Below are 17,421 nucleotides of genomic sequence, written 5' to 3'. Positions count from 1 at the left end.
CCTATGAATGAGATAAGCTTGTGCTTGGATAACCATTACACTTTCTTTTCAAGAAAGTCTTGTTACAGTTTTAAAGTGGTGCAAGATCCTTAGCTCTTTGTGGAACAATAGCAGATCCTTCCATGAAAGGAACTATTCCACTGAGCACATTTTGAGGGCTGTGCTACAGATTTTGGGGGGAAATGGCTTCACTGAGCTATAATTCATACACCATAAAATTCACCCATATAAAGATTACAAAAAATATATTCAAAGAGTTGTGCAACCCTCGCCACAGTCAATTTTAGAACATTTTCATCACCCCAAAGAAAACCCTGTGCCCGGGGCCGGGCGCGGTGGCTCAAGCCTGTAATCCCAGCACTTTGGGAGGCCGAGTGGGGTGGATCACGAGGTCAAGAGATCGAGACCGTCCTGGTCAACAAGGTGAAACCCCGTCTCTGCTAAAAATACAAAAAAAAAAAAAATTAGCTGGGCATGGTGGGACGTGCCTGTAATCCCAGCTACTCAGGAGGCTGAGGCAGGAGAACTGCCTGAACCCAGGAGGCGGAGGTTGTGGTGAGCCGAGATCGCACCATTGAACTCCAGCCTGGGTAACCAGTGAAACTCCGTCTCAAAAAAAAAAAAAAACAAACCCTGTGCCCTTAAGCTATCACTCTAAATCCTCCAATCCTGTCTTCCCCCAGCCTTAATAAATCACTAATATATTTATTTGCCTGTTCTGGTTACTTCATATAAATGAAATCATAATATCTGATCTTTTGTGGCTGGCTTCTTTCACTTAGCATGTTTTCAAAATTCGTCAGTATTGTAGCATGTAATAGTCATTTTGTTCATTCATCCATCGATGGGCATTTGGATCGTTTCCACCTTTGGAATACTGTGAATAACTTCCATGAACAAGCTTTTTTGTGGGCTTATGTTATCAGTTCTCTTAGGTGTATAGCTAGAAGTGAAATTCTGAGTCAAATGCTGGTTCTGCATTTAAATTTCTGAGGAACTGTCAAACTGTTTTCCATCATTTTACGTGCCTATCAGCAATATGTGAGTGTTCTCCACTCCGCCTTCTGGCCAATGTTTATTTGCATCTATGTCTTTGATTATAGCCATTTTACAGGTACGAAGTGGGAACTTACTGTGATTTTGAGTCGTGTTTCCCAGATGAATAATGATACAAAGCATTTTCTCATGCATTTATTGGCTGTTTGTATATTTTCTTTGGAGAAACGTCAGTTCAGATCCTTTGCCCATTTTTTTAATTGAGTTACTTGTTTTCTTACTGGGGATTGCAAGAGTTTTGCCACTGAAATCAAGTCTACTATTAGATACGATTTGCAAATATTTTCTCCCATTCCATGGATTGTCTTTTCTCTGTCTTACTAATATCCTTTGCAGCACAAAAGTTTAATTTTGGTAAAGTCAAATTTATTTGTTTTGATTGAGGTTCATGGGTTTGGTGTTATATTTAAGAATTTATTGTCAAATCGAAGTTCATAAAGATTTAACCCTACATTTTTCTCTGAGAGTTTTATAGTTTTGACTCTTCCATTAAAGCCTTTCATCCATTTGGGATTACTGTTTGTATATGATGTGAAGTAAGGGAGCAGCTTTAGTCTTTTGCGTATGGCTGTCCCATTGTTTTAGCACCATTTGTTGAAAAGATCCTTCTTTCCCTATTGAATGATCTTGGCACCCTTGTTTAAAATCACTTGACTGGGCCGGGTGTGGTGGCTCAAGCCTGGAGGATTGCTTGAGGCCAGGAGTTCAAGGTTACCATGTGCTATGATCTTGCCTGTAAATAATCGCTGCACTTCAGCCTGGGCAACATAATGAGATCCCATTCCTAAAAAACAGAACAATAATAACCTGGAAAATACTGTCTTTTTTTTGAATTTGGTTTTTTGAATGAAGTATCTTAAGTGAAAGTTTTCCTGTTCATAACAATATAATGAAAAGAGTAGGAGGTTTAGGAGTGAAGAAATGGGGCTTGAGGGAGCTATTAGATAAATACGCATGCAGTACTTTCAGGATTAGGTAAGGTATAAAAAAGCAGCATAGCCTGAGGAGTTGAATATACCTCTGTTAGAATCCTAGCTCTGTGTGTATGACTTGAATGATAGTGGACATATCTCATGGTTTTTCTCAACCTCAGCTTCATCACTTTAAAATAGTTTTATTTATTTATTTTAAAGACTAGTCAAGTGCAGTAGTGAGAATGGGGGAAAGAGTAGAACAATGAGTTTGATCTGTAACTGACTGTGAACAATCAATTGAGATAACTCACTACCTTTGGACCAGCCTAAAATAGTTTTAATAGCTACATCACTTTATAAAATATACAACCTTGTTCTCTCGAGGAGGGGTATGGTATTTATAATTCCATTTTTGCATAGGCTTCACCTGTGTCCCTCAGGTCCGGGCCTGGAGACTTGTGTCTGTCCAGATTTCCTCAAAAGCCTTCGATGTTTCACAGCCAATAGCTTCCAGTCTTATGTCCCCATTTGATCTAGTTGTTTCTATTTCCCTAATAGTCAGTGTCTGATCGATTCATGTCTACGTCTCCTTCTGTCATCATTGTGTCTGCTTGTCTACTTCCTGCTCATGTTGCCCGCGTTCTCTCTTTCTCACCATCCTTCAATTACCGCCCCTGATCCTTAAAGCTTTTCCTTATGGCTTTCCAAGGTTAAGAACTACTATAGGAGTCAAAGTCTTGTTTATAAGATTTAGTAGTTAATTTTCAGTACCACTGTACGATGTTGTTTGTAGTAATCTCTGACTGTAGTTTGTATTTCTGCGGAATGGGTGGTGATACTCAAGTTGAGGCCCTTCGGATGAGTGGTTCCTCTCTGGCTAAGGCTCCCTCTCTGGGTGGCCATCAGTTGAGTGTGGTCCAGGGTTCCTTTCTGCTTTACCAGGACAGTACAGAGTTCAGTGCCACACACCTCAGATTCATTTCTGGGGGCAGCTTAGAGCCTCACATAAATGGAGTAGATTCAAGCGTTCCACCCAACTGAAGTACACCCACGGGAAAGCGAAATCGGGAATCACCTGAACTTTACCCATACTTTGCCCTCAACTCTTAGTTCTGTCTTCTTTCCCTGTAATGCATTTCTTTTTTCTTTCTGAAACAGTCTGTCATGACAAAACCAGCTTTCTCGAAATGTAATATCAAGTAAAACCAATAATATCAAATCAAATACAGTTAACAGGTTACCTGCAGGATATTTTCAGTTTTCTGTCCTCTCTAAATATGAAATGAAAGGCATTATTTCTTGTTAGATAAATTTTGAAAATCACAGATGGATGTGAGAAGGTACAGAATTCTATTTGAATAGGTGATTCTTTGCAAAAGATTCTGTTTGCTTTCCTTGGTGATTGATTCTGTTACACCTTTTGCATGTTACTTTAGATCACCTTGGGTTTTTTTATGCTTTTTTGCTTTTAGCCCTGGTGTTAGGAAGCTAGGGGAGGAGGAGGAGGAAGGAGAATAGCTAGTTACAGGCAGACTGAGTAGACAGATGGAAAATCATAGAATTCGGGTCCAACAATAAGGCATATCTTTGTTATTACAATTTCTAGAAGGTTTTATTTACTTATTTTTTTTGTATGGAGATAACTTCCCAAACAAATCTGTTGACATGAAAATAGAATTATAGCCGGGCACGGTGGCTCAAGCCTGTAATCCCAGCACTTTGGGAGGCCCAGGCGGGTGGATCACAAGGTCGAGAGATCGAGACCAACCTGGTGAACATGGTGAAACGCCGTCTCTACTAAAAAAAAAAAAATACAAAAAATTAGCTGGGCATGGTGGCGTGTGCCTGTAATCCCAGCTACTCAGGAGGCCGAGGCAGGAGAATTGCCTGAACCCAGGAGGCGGACGTTGCGGTGAGCCGAGATCGCACCATTGCACTCCAGCCTGGGTAACAAGAGCGAAACTCCCTCTCAAAAAAAAAAAAAAGAATTTGTAATATAAAATTCCCGGGCGGGGCGGGAATTATTGTTGAACTTCTTTGTTTCCAATTTCTGATGCTCCCTTGTTCTATCCCATGATTGGTAGGTTACATTTTATTCATCAGTTTAGAACAAGTCACAAAATCATGTGCTAATAAACTCAAATCATAGGAAGGTCAAGAATTTAAAAAATAAAAAAACACTGCCGTAGACTCTAGTAACTTGCTATAATTCTATTTTCTTTTTTTTTTTCTTTTTTCTTTTCTGAGACGGAGTTTCGCTAATCCCCCCCGCTCGCCCCCCCCGCTCGCCCCCCCCGCTCGCCCCCCCCACTCGCCCCCCCCGCTCGCCCCCCCCCGCTCGCCCCCCCCCGCTCGCCCCCCCCCGCTCGCCCCCCCCCCGCTCGCCCCCCCGGCTCACCCCCGGCTCAACCCCCCCACCCCGCTCACACCCCCCCTCACACCCCCCTCACACCCCCCCCGCTCACACCCCCCCTCACACACCACCCCCCCCACACACCCCCCCACAACGCCCCCCGCTCACACACCCCCCTCACACACACCCCTGCTCACACCCCCCGCCTCACACCCCCTGCTCACAACCCCTCCACACCCCCCTCCCCGCTCACACCCCCCTCCCCACTCACACCCCCCCTCACCCCCCCGTTCACCCCCCGTCACCCCCCCCCCCGCTCACCCCACTGCTCACACACCCCCGCTCACAGCCCCCCGCTCACACACCCCCTCACACACCCCCTCACACACCCCCCTCACACCCCCCACACCCCCCCCACACACCCCTCCCGCTCACCACCCTCCCTGCTCCCACCCCCTCACACCCCCCACTCACAACCCACCCCCCTCACAACCCTCCCACACCTCCCTGCTCACACACCCCCCTCACACACCCCCGCACACCCCCCTCACACATCCCCCACCCTCCCCGCTCCCCCCTCCTCCCCGCTCCCCCCTCCTCCCCGCTCCCCCCTCCTCCCCGCTCCCCCCCTCCTCCCCGCTCCCCCCCTCCTCCCCGCTCTCCCCTCCTCCCCGCTCTCCCCTCCTCCCCACTCCCCCCTCCTCCCCGCTCCCCCCTCCTCCCCCTCCCCCTCTCCTCCCCTTCCCCCTCTCCTCCCCGCTCCCCCTCTACCCCCTCCTCCTCTCTGCCCACTTCCCCTCTCCGCCCCCTACACCCTTCTTTCTCCCCCTCTCTACTCCCTCCCCCACCTTCCCCCACTTTCCCCCACTCCCTCCCCTGGCTCTGACCCTCCCCCTCGCTCTGACTCTCCCCTTCCTCCTCTCTTTCCTTCCCTCTTCTCCCCACCCTCTCTCTTGTAATTGTTAAACTAGAATATTTGATTTTTGAGCCCTGCTGGTAAACAATGGAGGCTCTCATTCAGGGATTCAGCGCTGTTGAAAGAAGCCTGGTTGTATTCATTCTTTCAGAAGCTAACAGTGTGGGTAAAATATGAAATGTTTGGTATCAAGTTACAGAAAAAAGGGTTCTCACAACAAACTGTGAAGGGCCAATGCCATTAGCTGGTCATATTTTTCAAATTATTACTCTAATTCAAACAGGAAGATTAAAAAGAACATAGAAATATTTAGCTAGAAGGGAATACCAAACCTAAGTCCCTTTCATTTTATAAATTAAGAAACTAGAGACCCAGATAAATTATACCATGAAAGAATTTTTTAACAAATAAAATCTGTAAAAATTGAGGCTGAGGAATTAAAAACTGCTGTGAAAAATTTGATTTGAGGTTAGTTGCTAGAGACAAATAAACAAGAAACGTAATGTGGAAAAGTAGAGGTGGAAGACAGTTTAATTAAAAGCAACAATTGAACCGCATGACAAATTCTTGGGAGAAATTCATGACCAAGGTAATAGCGAAACACTTCAGGCTTTTACTATATTCTTTATTATCAGATGTCCATAATCAAGTGAAGCAGTCATTATGTGGTTGTCGGAGACCTTCAGGGAAGGGTCAGCTTAGCCATTATGGAGATCACCGCTGGTAAAATAACAAGGCAGTAAATTTATGGATGATGTGTTCAGGGAAACAGATTTTAAATTGACAGCCCAGAAACTGTGGTTGACTTAATACTAGATTAACTGAGAATTTTTATACTTAGAACTCTACTAACAATCACCCTTATTCATCAGAAGAAATATTCTCATTTTACAGGTATGTAAATTAAAGAATAAAATGGAAACAAGGAATCAATTGTTACATATCTTCTGTAAGGCTTTTAAGGACTTCCTTCAAAGTTTAACTGGAGATCCTTTAATCTCTTGGGAAATGTTTAAGGGCAATATTGCAAAGGAGCCATTTCTTGTAAGAGGAAGACTATAACTGATCCACGTTATTTTATTTTTCTGGTGGTGAAAGGAAAGAATATATTGTAGTAGGCAAGTTAGTTTAATTTTTAAGACTTGGTCCCTGATTTTCCCTTTTGTAAGAAAGATAATAGTAAGAATATTAAAGCAAATAAAATAGAAAACTCCAGGCCGGGCGCAGTGGCTCACATCTGTAATCTCGGTACCTTGGGAGGCCAAGGCAGGCCGATCATTTGGGGTCAGGAGTTTGAGACCAGCCTGGCCAACATGGTAAAACCATGCTCTACTCAAAATACAAAAATAAGCCAGGTGTGGTGGCCAGCATCTGTAATCCCAGTTACTCGGGAGGCTGAGGCAGAAGAATCTCTTGAACCAGAAGTGGAGGCTGCAGTGAGCTGAGATTGTGCCATTGCCCTCCAGTCAAGACAAGACAAAAATAGAAAGCTCTAAATGGAATTGTGACCCGCCACTGCTTCCAGATTTCTTCAGTGGTTTGCCATTGTGTATTTTTGTATGTATGTTGGTTGGTTTGGTCCAAAGATAAAAACCCGTAACGTGACCCAGTAGGTCCTGCTTCCTCTGACTTTGGTTATCTTCCCTTCCAGCAGCAGGTGTCTTTTCTCACTTCAACTATACCGTGCTCCAATATGCCTGAGAATGTCGTGCATGCTACTTGCTAGTCTTGAAACGTTAACTCACACATCATCCTCAGAGCTTAACATCATTTTCTTAGGAAAGCCTCCAACTTCCTGCTTCACTGTTTTTCCCCAACAATCACAGTTACTCATTTAAGCAAGTAGTTATTTAATGTCTTTTTTCTTCATAGAGGTGTGCTCTAAGTCTCTCTAGTTTATTTCTACAACTGTAGCACCTGGTGCCCCATATGACACATCGTAGGTGTTTAGTAAGTATTTGTGGAATGAATTAACAAATATAAAAGACTTTAAATACCTGGTGCATAGGAAGTAATTGAGTTTCGGAGGTAAAGGTTTACAGGTAAACATGGTAATTAAAAGATTTCATTAATGAATTTACATCACTTCAGATGGGATGGCATTCATTTTTCCATCACGTAAGAGTTTTCTTTTGTGCTTACTGAAAGAACTATTTCTTTTTTTTTTTTTTTTTTTTTTTTTTTTTGTCGGGAGTTTTGCTCTTGTTACCCAGGCTGGAGTGCAATGGCGTGATCTCGGCTCACCGCAACCTCCACCTCCTGGGCTCAGGCAATTCTCCTGCCTCAGCCTCCTGAGTAGCTGGGATTATAGGCACGCGCCACCATGCCCAGCTAATTTTTTGTATTTTTAGTAGAGACGGGGTTTCACCATGTTGACCAGGTTGGTCTCGATCTCTCGACCTTGTGATCCACCCGCCTCGGCCTCCCAAAGTGCTGGGATTACAGGCTTGAGCCACCGGGCCCGGCCGAACTATTTCATTTTATATCATTTTGGGCAGATGTCAAATGGAAAACATTAAGTGAAAAACATTGGTAAGAATATTCCTACCATTTCATATCCAGAGTGAATCTTCTGAATCACTGATGGACTCACAGGCATCAATGACCCTGTTTTTCTCTTAAAGTGTTGGAAATATGGCATTTTTTTGGTAAAACTTTTTATTAAAAATCATGAAAAGTGTAAAATTCAAAAGGGTATAGCTGAGTGAATTTTCAAAACATACTTATATAATCATCACCTAATTCAGCAAATAAAACTTTTTAGCACCTAGAGTCTCCCTCCCAACAGGTAACCACATCTCGAGTTATAAGATTACAGATGAGTTTTGTCTGTTTTAAAATTTTATATAAAAATGTGGGGCATGGTAGCGCATGCCTGTAATCCTAGCACTTTGGGAGCCCGAGGCTGGTGGATCTCCTGAGGTCAAGAGTTCGAGACCAGCCTGGCCAACATGGTGGAACCTTGCCTCTACTAAAAATACAGAAAATTAGCCAGGCATGGTGGTGGATGCCTGTAATCTCAGCTACTTGGGGGGCTGAGGCAGGAGAATCACTTGAACCCAGGAGGTGGAGGTTGCAGTGAGCTGAGATTGCATTATTGCACTCCAGCCTGGGCAATACAGCAAAAACTCTGTCTCAAAAAAATAGATAACAAAAATTTATATGAAGGGAATCATATAGTATGTATTCTCTTATGTTTGAGTGTAGATTGATATATTTGTGAGACTCATACATGTTAAGTATAGCAGTAGATTTCTCATTTTTATTGCTGACCTGTATTCCATTGTACACACATACAATATAGCCATTCTATCATTGATGGACATTTGGATTGTTTCTAGTTTGGTGCTGCCATGTAGTATTGCTATATATATGTTCCTGTGTGTGTCTCAGTACGTATGTATGCATTTCTATTTGTATATACCTACTGATGGCAGCGGTGGGCCATCTGGAGCAGCTCCTGCCATCACACCGGCTCCAGTGGGGAGGTGCAGGTAGTAGCAGCAGGAGCAGCTGCAGGAGCAGCAGTGGCAGTGGTGGGACCTCTGTGCCCCACATCCCCAAGGCAGCTGAACTATGTGACCCCCACTTTCCATGGCTGGGCAGGACCCTCTCCAGTCCTGGAGCCTCCATAGTAGCCCCAAGCTCACTTCTCGCAAGCACCTGGCTGAAGGTGGAGCCAGGACTTGCAGAGCCATCCCTGAGAGCCTCAGGTTTGTTTGTGTCAGGTTTGTTTGTGTGACCTGCACCTCACCTCCTGTTGCTGTGGGGAAAACATGGCCAGGTCTGTGCATTCCATGGAGCCAGCGGGAGCCAGGGGCAATTAGGAGCCTTGCCCCTTCTAAGTTGGTGGGGAGGCCTCATTAGAGGCAACTGCAGCTGCCCAAGTTGTGGGTGGCTGCGACCTGGGAACCGCTTTGATCTTGGGAGCTGGCAGCAGGCAGAAGCACCGCTCTCCCAGGCACATCTGTAGCTGCCCAAGCTGTGACTGTGGACTCAGGCCTTCTCTGCACTTTGGTGGGGGTGGGGTGGGGGCAGGAAAGCCCTCCCTGCCCCCACAGGCTTGGAAGTGCCTGCTCCTATTCTATGGCTCCTCCCCTCTGTTGGCACCTGCTCTGATCACAGAGAAAAGTTGAGGCTTAGCTCGGGCACTGTCGCAACCCGGCTGGGTGTGTAGTGCTCGGGGCAGTGCTGACATGCCAGCCCTAAAGCTTTGCCTCCCTCTGGACTTTGGGTGCCAACAAACACGGGAGGAGGCCAGGGGGTGCTGAGGGTGGTTTGGTGCTGGCCTGAAGGTGCCCCTAGGCACGATCAGCCTTGGCACCATGAACAGCAGCAGGACACAGACAAGCTACTGGGTGGAAGCGGGTGGCCCTGGGGGAAGCCTCACGTTCAAGCCGGTGAAGGCATGGAGCCTGGGGGCAAGGCTGCTGGTCCTGTGGACCAGAGTGGGAACTTGAGCTTTTTCCAGGCCTGCCAGTGGCAGCCCATGTACCAGTTGGCATGCATGTCCTCGCCTCTAACACCCATAAAAGCCCCATAGTCAGCCAGACCCAAAGAGATAGTGGGATGACCAGCTGCAGAGAGGAGCTGCGCTGCTCAGGACACCCTGGCCACAGGGAGGAGCTACCCGGCAAGTCTCCCCTGAGCTGTTCTATCGCTCATGAAGGCTCCTCGTCATCTTGCTCACCTTCTACTTGTCTGCATACCTCATTCTTCCTGGATTTAGGATCAGAACTCAGGACCCATCAAATGGGAGGCTAAAAGAGTGAAAACACAAAGAAAGCTGAAACACGCCCCTTCCTTGCCACATTGTGGACAGCAAGGAGAGAAGAGAGAAGGAAAGAAGAGCTGTGGTCCTTCAGGAACCCCAGACCTAGGAATTCCCCGAGCCAGTGCTGTGATACACTCTTTAGGGTTCTGTGGTTCCTGGTGTCTCTAAACTTCGAGACACCGCTGTGTTCCCTGGTGCCAGCCATGGAAGATGCTTGTGGTATGCCCGGTCCAGCCACAGCCTTGCAGGGAGCCAGCACCCACGCCAGTGTCTGGAGCTGCCTGCTCTCCAACAGCCAGCATGCCTGGCTGTGCCCAGTGGCTGGCTCCCATGCTTGCTCACACACTTCCTGCCACTCTACACCTGGCTCACCCTTGGCAGGCATAAGATCCAAGATGGTAGTGTGAGCTGGGCACAGCCTGCCGGAGCAAGTGGGCAGAACGAGCCCAGTGGGCCAGAGCAAAACTTGGGCAAATGCTTCACTGGCCACAGGTTTCTGGCTGGTGAAGTGACACCCCAAGGATCCCATGATACTATGAGTGAAATTTCTGATTCATAAGATATGTAAATGCTTAGCTTTAGTGTATACTGAGAGACAGTTATCCAAAGTGGTTTAGTAGATACTGAGAAAGTTTTCCAAACTGGTATCCAGAGGTAAGCTCCATAATCCCAGCAGCATATGAGAGTCTGTGTTGCTTCACATTCTCACTAACATTTGGTATAATCAGTCTTTTAAATTTTTGCTATTCTAATGGGATAGCACTCATTTTTAATTTTAAATAACTTATTAGAGCTTACTGTTATTTTTTTTTTCAAGTAGAAGTTTTTGAGCATCTGCAAAAGGAGTAGAAAGATATTCACCAAACTGTTAACAGTAATTACCTGAATGGCAGAATTGTGGATCAATTTGTTCTTTGATTTCTATTTCAACCAGAGATATAGTTTGTAAACATGTAAAATATTCATGGTTTTTTTTTTTTTTTTTTTTTTTTGAGACAGAGTCTTGCTCTGTCACTCAGGTTGGAGTGCAGTGGTGCAATCTCAGCTCATTGCAGCCTCCCCTTCCTGGATTCAAGCTATTCGCCAGTGATTCTCTTAGCCTCCCAGGTAGCTGAAATTACAGGCACCTGCCACCACACCTGGTTGATTTTTGTATTTTTAGCAGAGACAGGGTTTTGCCAAGTTGGCCAGGCTGGTCTCAAACTCCTGACCTCAAGTGATTCATTCACCCATTTCGGCCTCCCATAGTGCTGGGATTACAGGTGTGAGCCACTGTGCCCAGCCAGCATGTTCTAACAAAAATAAAAACTGGCAGTAGTTCCCAAAGTCTTTACAGTAAAACATAAGTTCAAGGATGTTAATAGATATTCCTGAAAAGACTGTTAAGGCTAAATATGTTTGATTTAGTTTACTGCAGGACTGCTCAGAGCCTTTAAAAATGCTAGTGAGTTTTGTGAATTCCTTGTGCACGGGTACTATATAGTAGTGTGTCTGGTTTCTGAAACTTAGAATTTCCAAAATACTCATTTATACCTTAATGATCTAGTATACTGAGAAACAAGATTTACTAAATGCTGGAATGGAAGAAGCCAATCTATAACATACAAAAATAGATTACCAAAGGGCAAATAATTCATACAGTAGATGGAGTGTTCACAAATAAGTCTTCCCTGTAGAGTGAAACACTTTGAAAAATTGGTATGCTATTTTCAATACCTTCTGAATTGAAGATATCTTTAATATCTTCTATTGTAAATTTGAAATTATCGAAATGTGAATCCCAAGAGTGGAATCCCATAGTACGTCTGTATTTTTCCCTCTGCATTTGAATGTTAGTTATTTGAGTATCTTCTGTGATCAGGACACTGAATTTGCATTACAGGGTTTAAAATTGCATAGATGGTAAGATACCATGAGATTCACAGGACCTTGAGCTTTGGGATCTTTTTGATCGTTTGGACGTCAGACAGCAACTTTGCTTTTTGAACAAGGTAAGACAAAAGTAACAAGGTAAGACAAAGATTCAGACTGATTTCAAAGAAACCATCTAGACAGTCATACAAATGATAGACATTTGTCACCATAGTTCAGCAATACAACATAACAACCAAAGGGTTCTACTGAGGACCAACGGCTAGAATTATTCACCAGCGTTGCCAACTCTTTAACACATTGCCAAATATGCTGTGTTGCCAAGTATGTTAGCCAACTTGGCAGTATGACAAAAGGGTGTGGTTTGGAGTAAGAGAGACTTGGGCTTGAATTTCAGTTTCACTACTTACTCAGCTCTGTGACTTTCTTTCTTTCTTTCTTTTGAGACAGAGTCTAACTCTGTTGCCCAGGCTAGAGTGCAGTGGCACAATCTCGGCTCACTGCAACCTCCGCCTCCTGGGTTCAAGTAATTCTCCTGCCTCAGCCTCCCAAGTAGCTGAGATTACAGGCATGTGCCACCACCACACCTGGCTAATTTTTGTATTTTTTAGTAGACATGGTGTTTTACCATGTTGGCCAGCCTGGTCTTGAACTCCTGACCTAAAGGGATCTGCATGTCTTGGCCTCCCAAAGTGCTGGGGGATTACAGGCGTAAGCCACTGTCCACAGCCAGCTCTGTGACTTTCTATGAGCTTTAATTTTCTTGACTGAAATAAGGATGATAATGTTAGCTCTGTTAGGGTTGTTGAAAGTTAATGAAGCTAGTATGTGCCAAAGGACCTGCCTAGTACTACAACAAACTGATAACCAGGGTTCTCAATAAATGAGATTTTCTTTCTTAATGAAATAAAGTATAAGCACTGGCAAGGCTACAGCTAATCTACTTTCAGACCAGAATGTGTTTCTTTTCTCCACACAGTTTCACACAATTTGATGTTTTTGTTCTCTGTCTCCAATTCTTTTTCTTGGTACCAGTAATCTTTTCTTCCTTCCTTCCTTACACCATCCTGTTTCTCACTGCTAAAGAGACATAATGCTTTAACCAATTCTTAATAATCTGTTAACTGATGAAGTTAACAGATTGAAGTTTAAGGTATTTTACCCTTTCTGGTAGTCAACCAACAATACTTGAAAACACAAAAGACTCAAGGATGCTGAAGAATGAATCTCAAATGGTCAAGTTGCAGCACCATCACAGATGGTGCATGAGATTTTTTCTATGAGGGAGGCTTCATGATACACCTTGAATCCTTTTTGAGAGCCATTGTTTATTGAACACCAACTATATGCCAGGAACTTTGACTAGTTAGCACTGCGTGGTGTATCATTTATTGAATAGGATAGTCTTACTTTTTTACTTTTCCAAAACAACATTTAAAATGGAAATGTATTCCTTAAAGAGTCAGGATTCTTTAGCCTTCTAGATCTTTCCACATTTTGACAGTCATCTCAAAGTAAAGAGAAAGCTGATAAAGATACTAGTTATATATGACATCTGGGCTGACCTCTTAAATCTTTTGAAATGCAAATAATTTGCTGGTTTTTTTTGTTATTGGCATACTAAAAGATGGTATCTTTTCAAGTTGTTGATTTTTAATGATCACCTTACATAACTTGCAGGTACCTGCATAACCAAGTACCCCTTAGATAATATGCTTATTGATTAAAAGCAGAATTTTCTCAAAATTAGACGCCTCTTTGAAAGTCCATCCCATTATTAGACTTTCTTACAAAGGCCATGAGCAACTTTCTTAAATAAGACACATGCTAACTTATTCTCCATGTTGTATGAAAACCTCGAATAATTATTCAGAACCCTGAATTACTGAGAATCCTGAATATTATTGATCTATGTCATATAAGTGAAAGTGTCCCTTCTGTAAAATTAGAATGTACCCAGAAGATCAGTGTAGCTTACTTGACCAAAACCAATCGAAACAAATTCCTGCAAAACAAAAAGCCAAAAAGCCCATACTGTATCCTGTATTTATTGCAGGTAGAAATGGAAGAACTTTACCTGCTGTCTGTCTTCCTAGTGGTGATAATACTCAGAAATATGATCATCATTGGTATCTTTAGCCAGCCGCAAACGCTTGTTACTTTTGGTGCTAAAGTACCATTTTGAAAGTAAAAATCAACTTAGAAAGCACCGGGTGCGGTGGCTCACGCCTGTAATCCCAGCACTTTGGGAGGCCGAGGCAGGTGGATCACGAGGTCAAGAGATCGAGACCATCGTGGTCAACATGGTGAAACCCCATCTCTACTAAAAATACAAAAAATTAGCCGGGCGTGGTGGCACGTGCCTGTAATCCTAGCTACTCAGGAGGCTGAGGCAGGAGAATTGCCTGAACCCAGGAGGCGGAGGTTGCGGTGAGCTGAGATCGCGCCATTGCACTCCAGCCTGGGTAACAAGAGCAAAACTCCGTCTCAAAACAAAAACAGAAACAAAAACAAAAAAATATATATACTTAGAAAATATTTGGAGCAATTAAATAATTCAAAGAAGTGGCGTTAATAATCTAATATTTACTAGAGAAATACTGAAAACCAAAAAGCCACATTGATAGTAACTTTTCTTCCTTGAGCTCACTTCTAAAGAACCGTAACAAACTACATTACATTTAAACATACAATTGTCATTAACTAGGCAATCACTTACTGAGTCTACCATAGGCAAGACATTAAAAATGTTTCTTCTTCTTAGCCCAGCAACTTTGTATATAGTAAGGAAGTGAAATTATAGACATTGAAGTTTGAATTCAAATGTTAACTTCTTTAAATGCTCCCAAGGTTAAAGATTGGTCCTCCTCCTCCCAGCTGAATCTCAATGTTGGGAATGATACACAACGTTTAAGTGGAAACTCTATTCAAACTTTGGCAGATACTTAGAAGTATGGTTTTGAGTTTTTATTTTCTTAATTTGCTTATTGATTAAATTATATACTGTGTATAAAGTGTGATGATAGTGTGGCTCATCAGGTAAATTGTTAAACAACAAATGAATAAATATAAAATTGCCTTTCAATTAAAAGATTAGCTCGAAACTATATAATACAAGTGTGAACTCAAGGCAGAGAATGCATCTTCAGCACCTTTTAAAATTCCCAGATCCTGAGTAGCTAACACAGTAGGCATTTAATTTTTTTTTCATTGCTACAATAGGGAAATAGATCTAAAAGAAGAAATTCTGAAATAGTTAGAATAAGCTCCTGTGGAAGCTACTCAGAAATCTTGATTAAATAAAGACCTTTATACAGTTTATAGAAATGACTAATTTCTAGTTTTTCCTTTTGCTTAGTAATTGCTATGGGGGTAGAAATTAAGTCATTATATATAATATATACATTTAAAGTAGTATCTAAAACTAGACAAATCTGATATAGAAGCTTTTTAATGTGGCAATTATTGCTACAATTACTCTGTAAGTGAAAATTATGTCACATTACCCCAGAAGGGAAAGCTATGCTTAAGACAGGTATAATCAATTTTATCATAAAGATATGCTAAGTCTGCTGCATAGTTAAAAACAATTCTTTAGAAGCTGAGATACTTTTAATCTATATTTGGTCTTCCACTCATCACAAATCCTTGCTTCAAAAATGTTGATTTGCATGCATTTTCAACAATTCTTATTTGCAATTCTTGTAGGTAAGTCAGTATTTTCTTAATAAAACTAGTAACATTTATTAGAGGGGTTCTTCATACTGAGAAGGCAAAAGGACTTAATGCCTCACACATGAGGCAAGTGAAAAGAACATTATTTTTATTAACCGATTTGACTTTTGAATATATCGTTTTATTCACTTCAAAATCTGAATCTTGGCTGGGTTCAGTGGCTCATGTCTGTAATCCCAGCACTTTGGGAGGCTAAGGTGTACAGATTACTTGAGGTCAGGAGTTCAAGGCCAGGCTGGCCAACATGGTGAAAAACCCGTCTCTAGTAAAAGCATAAAAATTAGCCGGGCATGGTGGTGGGCACCTGTAATCCTAGTTACTCTCGAGGCTGAAGAAGGAGAATCGCTTAAACCTGGGAGGCGGAGGGTGGTGAGACTGTCTAAGCAAACAAGAAAAACGGAAGATAAAAAGCTGTGACAACAAAGTTTAAAAAAAGAGACAGCTTCGTATTTTACAGCTTAGCTTCTACCTGATACATTTTTATTTAAAAAAAACAAAAACAAAAAAACAAAAACAAAACAAAACAAAAAAAAAAAACGCATTGCCTTTAAAATTACCGCTTTTCAGCCGGGCGCGGTGGCTCAAGCCTGTAATCCCAGCACTTTGGGAGGCCGAGGCGGATGAATCACGAGGTCAAGAGATCAAGACCATCCTGGTCAACACGGTGAAACCCCGTCTCTACTAAAAATACAAAAAATTAGCTGGGCATGGTGGCATGTGCCTGTAATCCCAGCTACTCAGGAGGCTGAGGCAGGAGAATTACTTGAACCCAGGAGGCGGAGGTTGCGGTGAGCCGAGATCGCGCCATTGCACTCCAGCCTGGGTAACAAGAGCGAAAACTCCATCTCAAAACAAAAACAAAAACAAAAACAAAAAAACCGCTTTTCAAACAAAATACATGTCTACTTGGAGGTGCAAACTCTTACAGTAAGAACACAAGTCAAAATCATTTTAACCAGTGCTAAACCGAGGCTCACGGGTTAAATAACAAGGCTATGGATACTTGGTTAGGTTCAGATTAGGTTCTCTTCTGACTTAAAAGTTTGCACCCCAAGTTCAAGGTAAAGAAAGGCTTCACTGTCTTGAAGTCCCTAGTATGAGGCAAAGTTGCATGGCCATCAGAGAGCTAATTAAGAAAAACTATGTTTAAATTATTTCCGTGTCTTAGAGTTCTCTTAACTCTAGACTCAGAATGCAGTTGAAAGATGTGACCCGACACATTTCTGTTTTCCCTTGAGAGGAAATGCACAGTTGGAAGGGAAGTTCACAAAAACACCTCTTCACAAAACAGTAATCCTGTTTTCATCTTTATGAAAAGCTCTCATCGCAACTCTGTGGTGGCACTCCATGCCCTCAAGTACTCATTTTGGTGATCGCTGGCTCCCTTTCAGTCTGTCTCACAAGCCAGGTTATAAATGGTTTGAAAATGGGGGCCGAGTTTTTATTTTGAACCTGTTGCAGAGCCTGGCACAGAGTGGCAGAGTGTGCGCCCAATAAATACTTGAGTGGAATTACACTGAAAATCAGGAAGAAGTAAAGCCATCTTCCATCTGCCAAAGATTGTGGTATTGCTGTACCGGTAATTTTCATTCTTAGAGAGCTTTAATGTGAATGAAATTATTCCTTAGTGTGCATTTGAGAATTCTATGGAAAGCAGTTTTAAAAATCAAGCATGCCCTCTTAGAGGCAGGGGGCACAGTTCTGGACAGATGAGCAGGAAAGTGGCAGTGACCTCTCTGCATTGTTCAGAAAAGAAAGGTCAACAAAGAGTAGAAATAGAACCCTCAACCCACCCTGCATT

This window comes from Saimiri boliviensis, chromosome 9 (genome assembly GCF_048565385.1).
Source record: "Saimiri boliviensis isolate mSaiBol1 chromosome 9, mSaiBol1.pri, whole genome shotgun sequence".
Lineage (NCBI taxonomy): Eukaryota > Metazoa > Chordata > Mammalia > Primates > Cebidae > Saimiri > Saimiri boliviensis.
The sequence above is the reverse complement of the archived record's forward strand: the minus strand, read 5'-3'. Positions refer to the sequence as shown.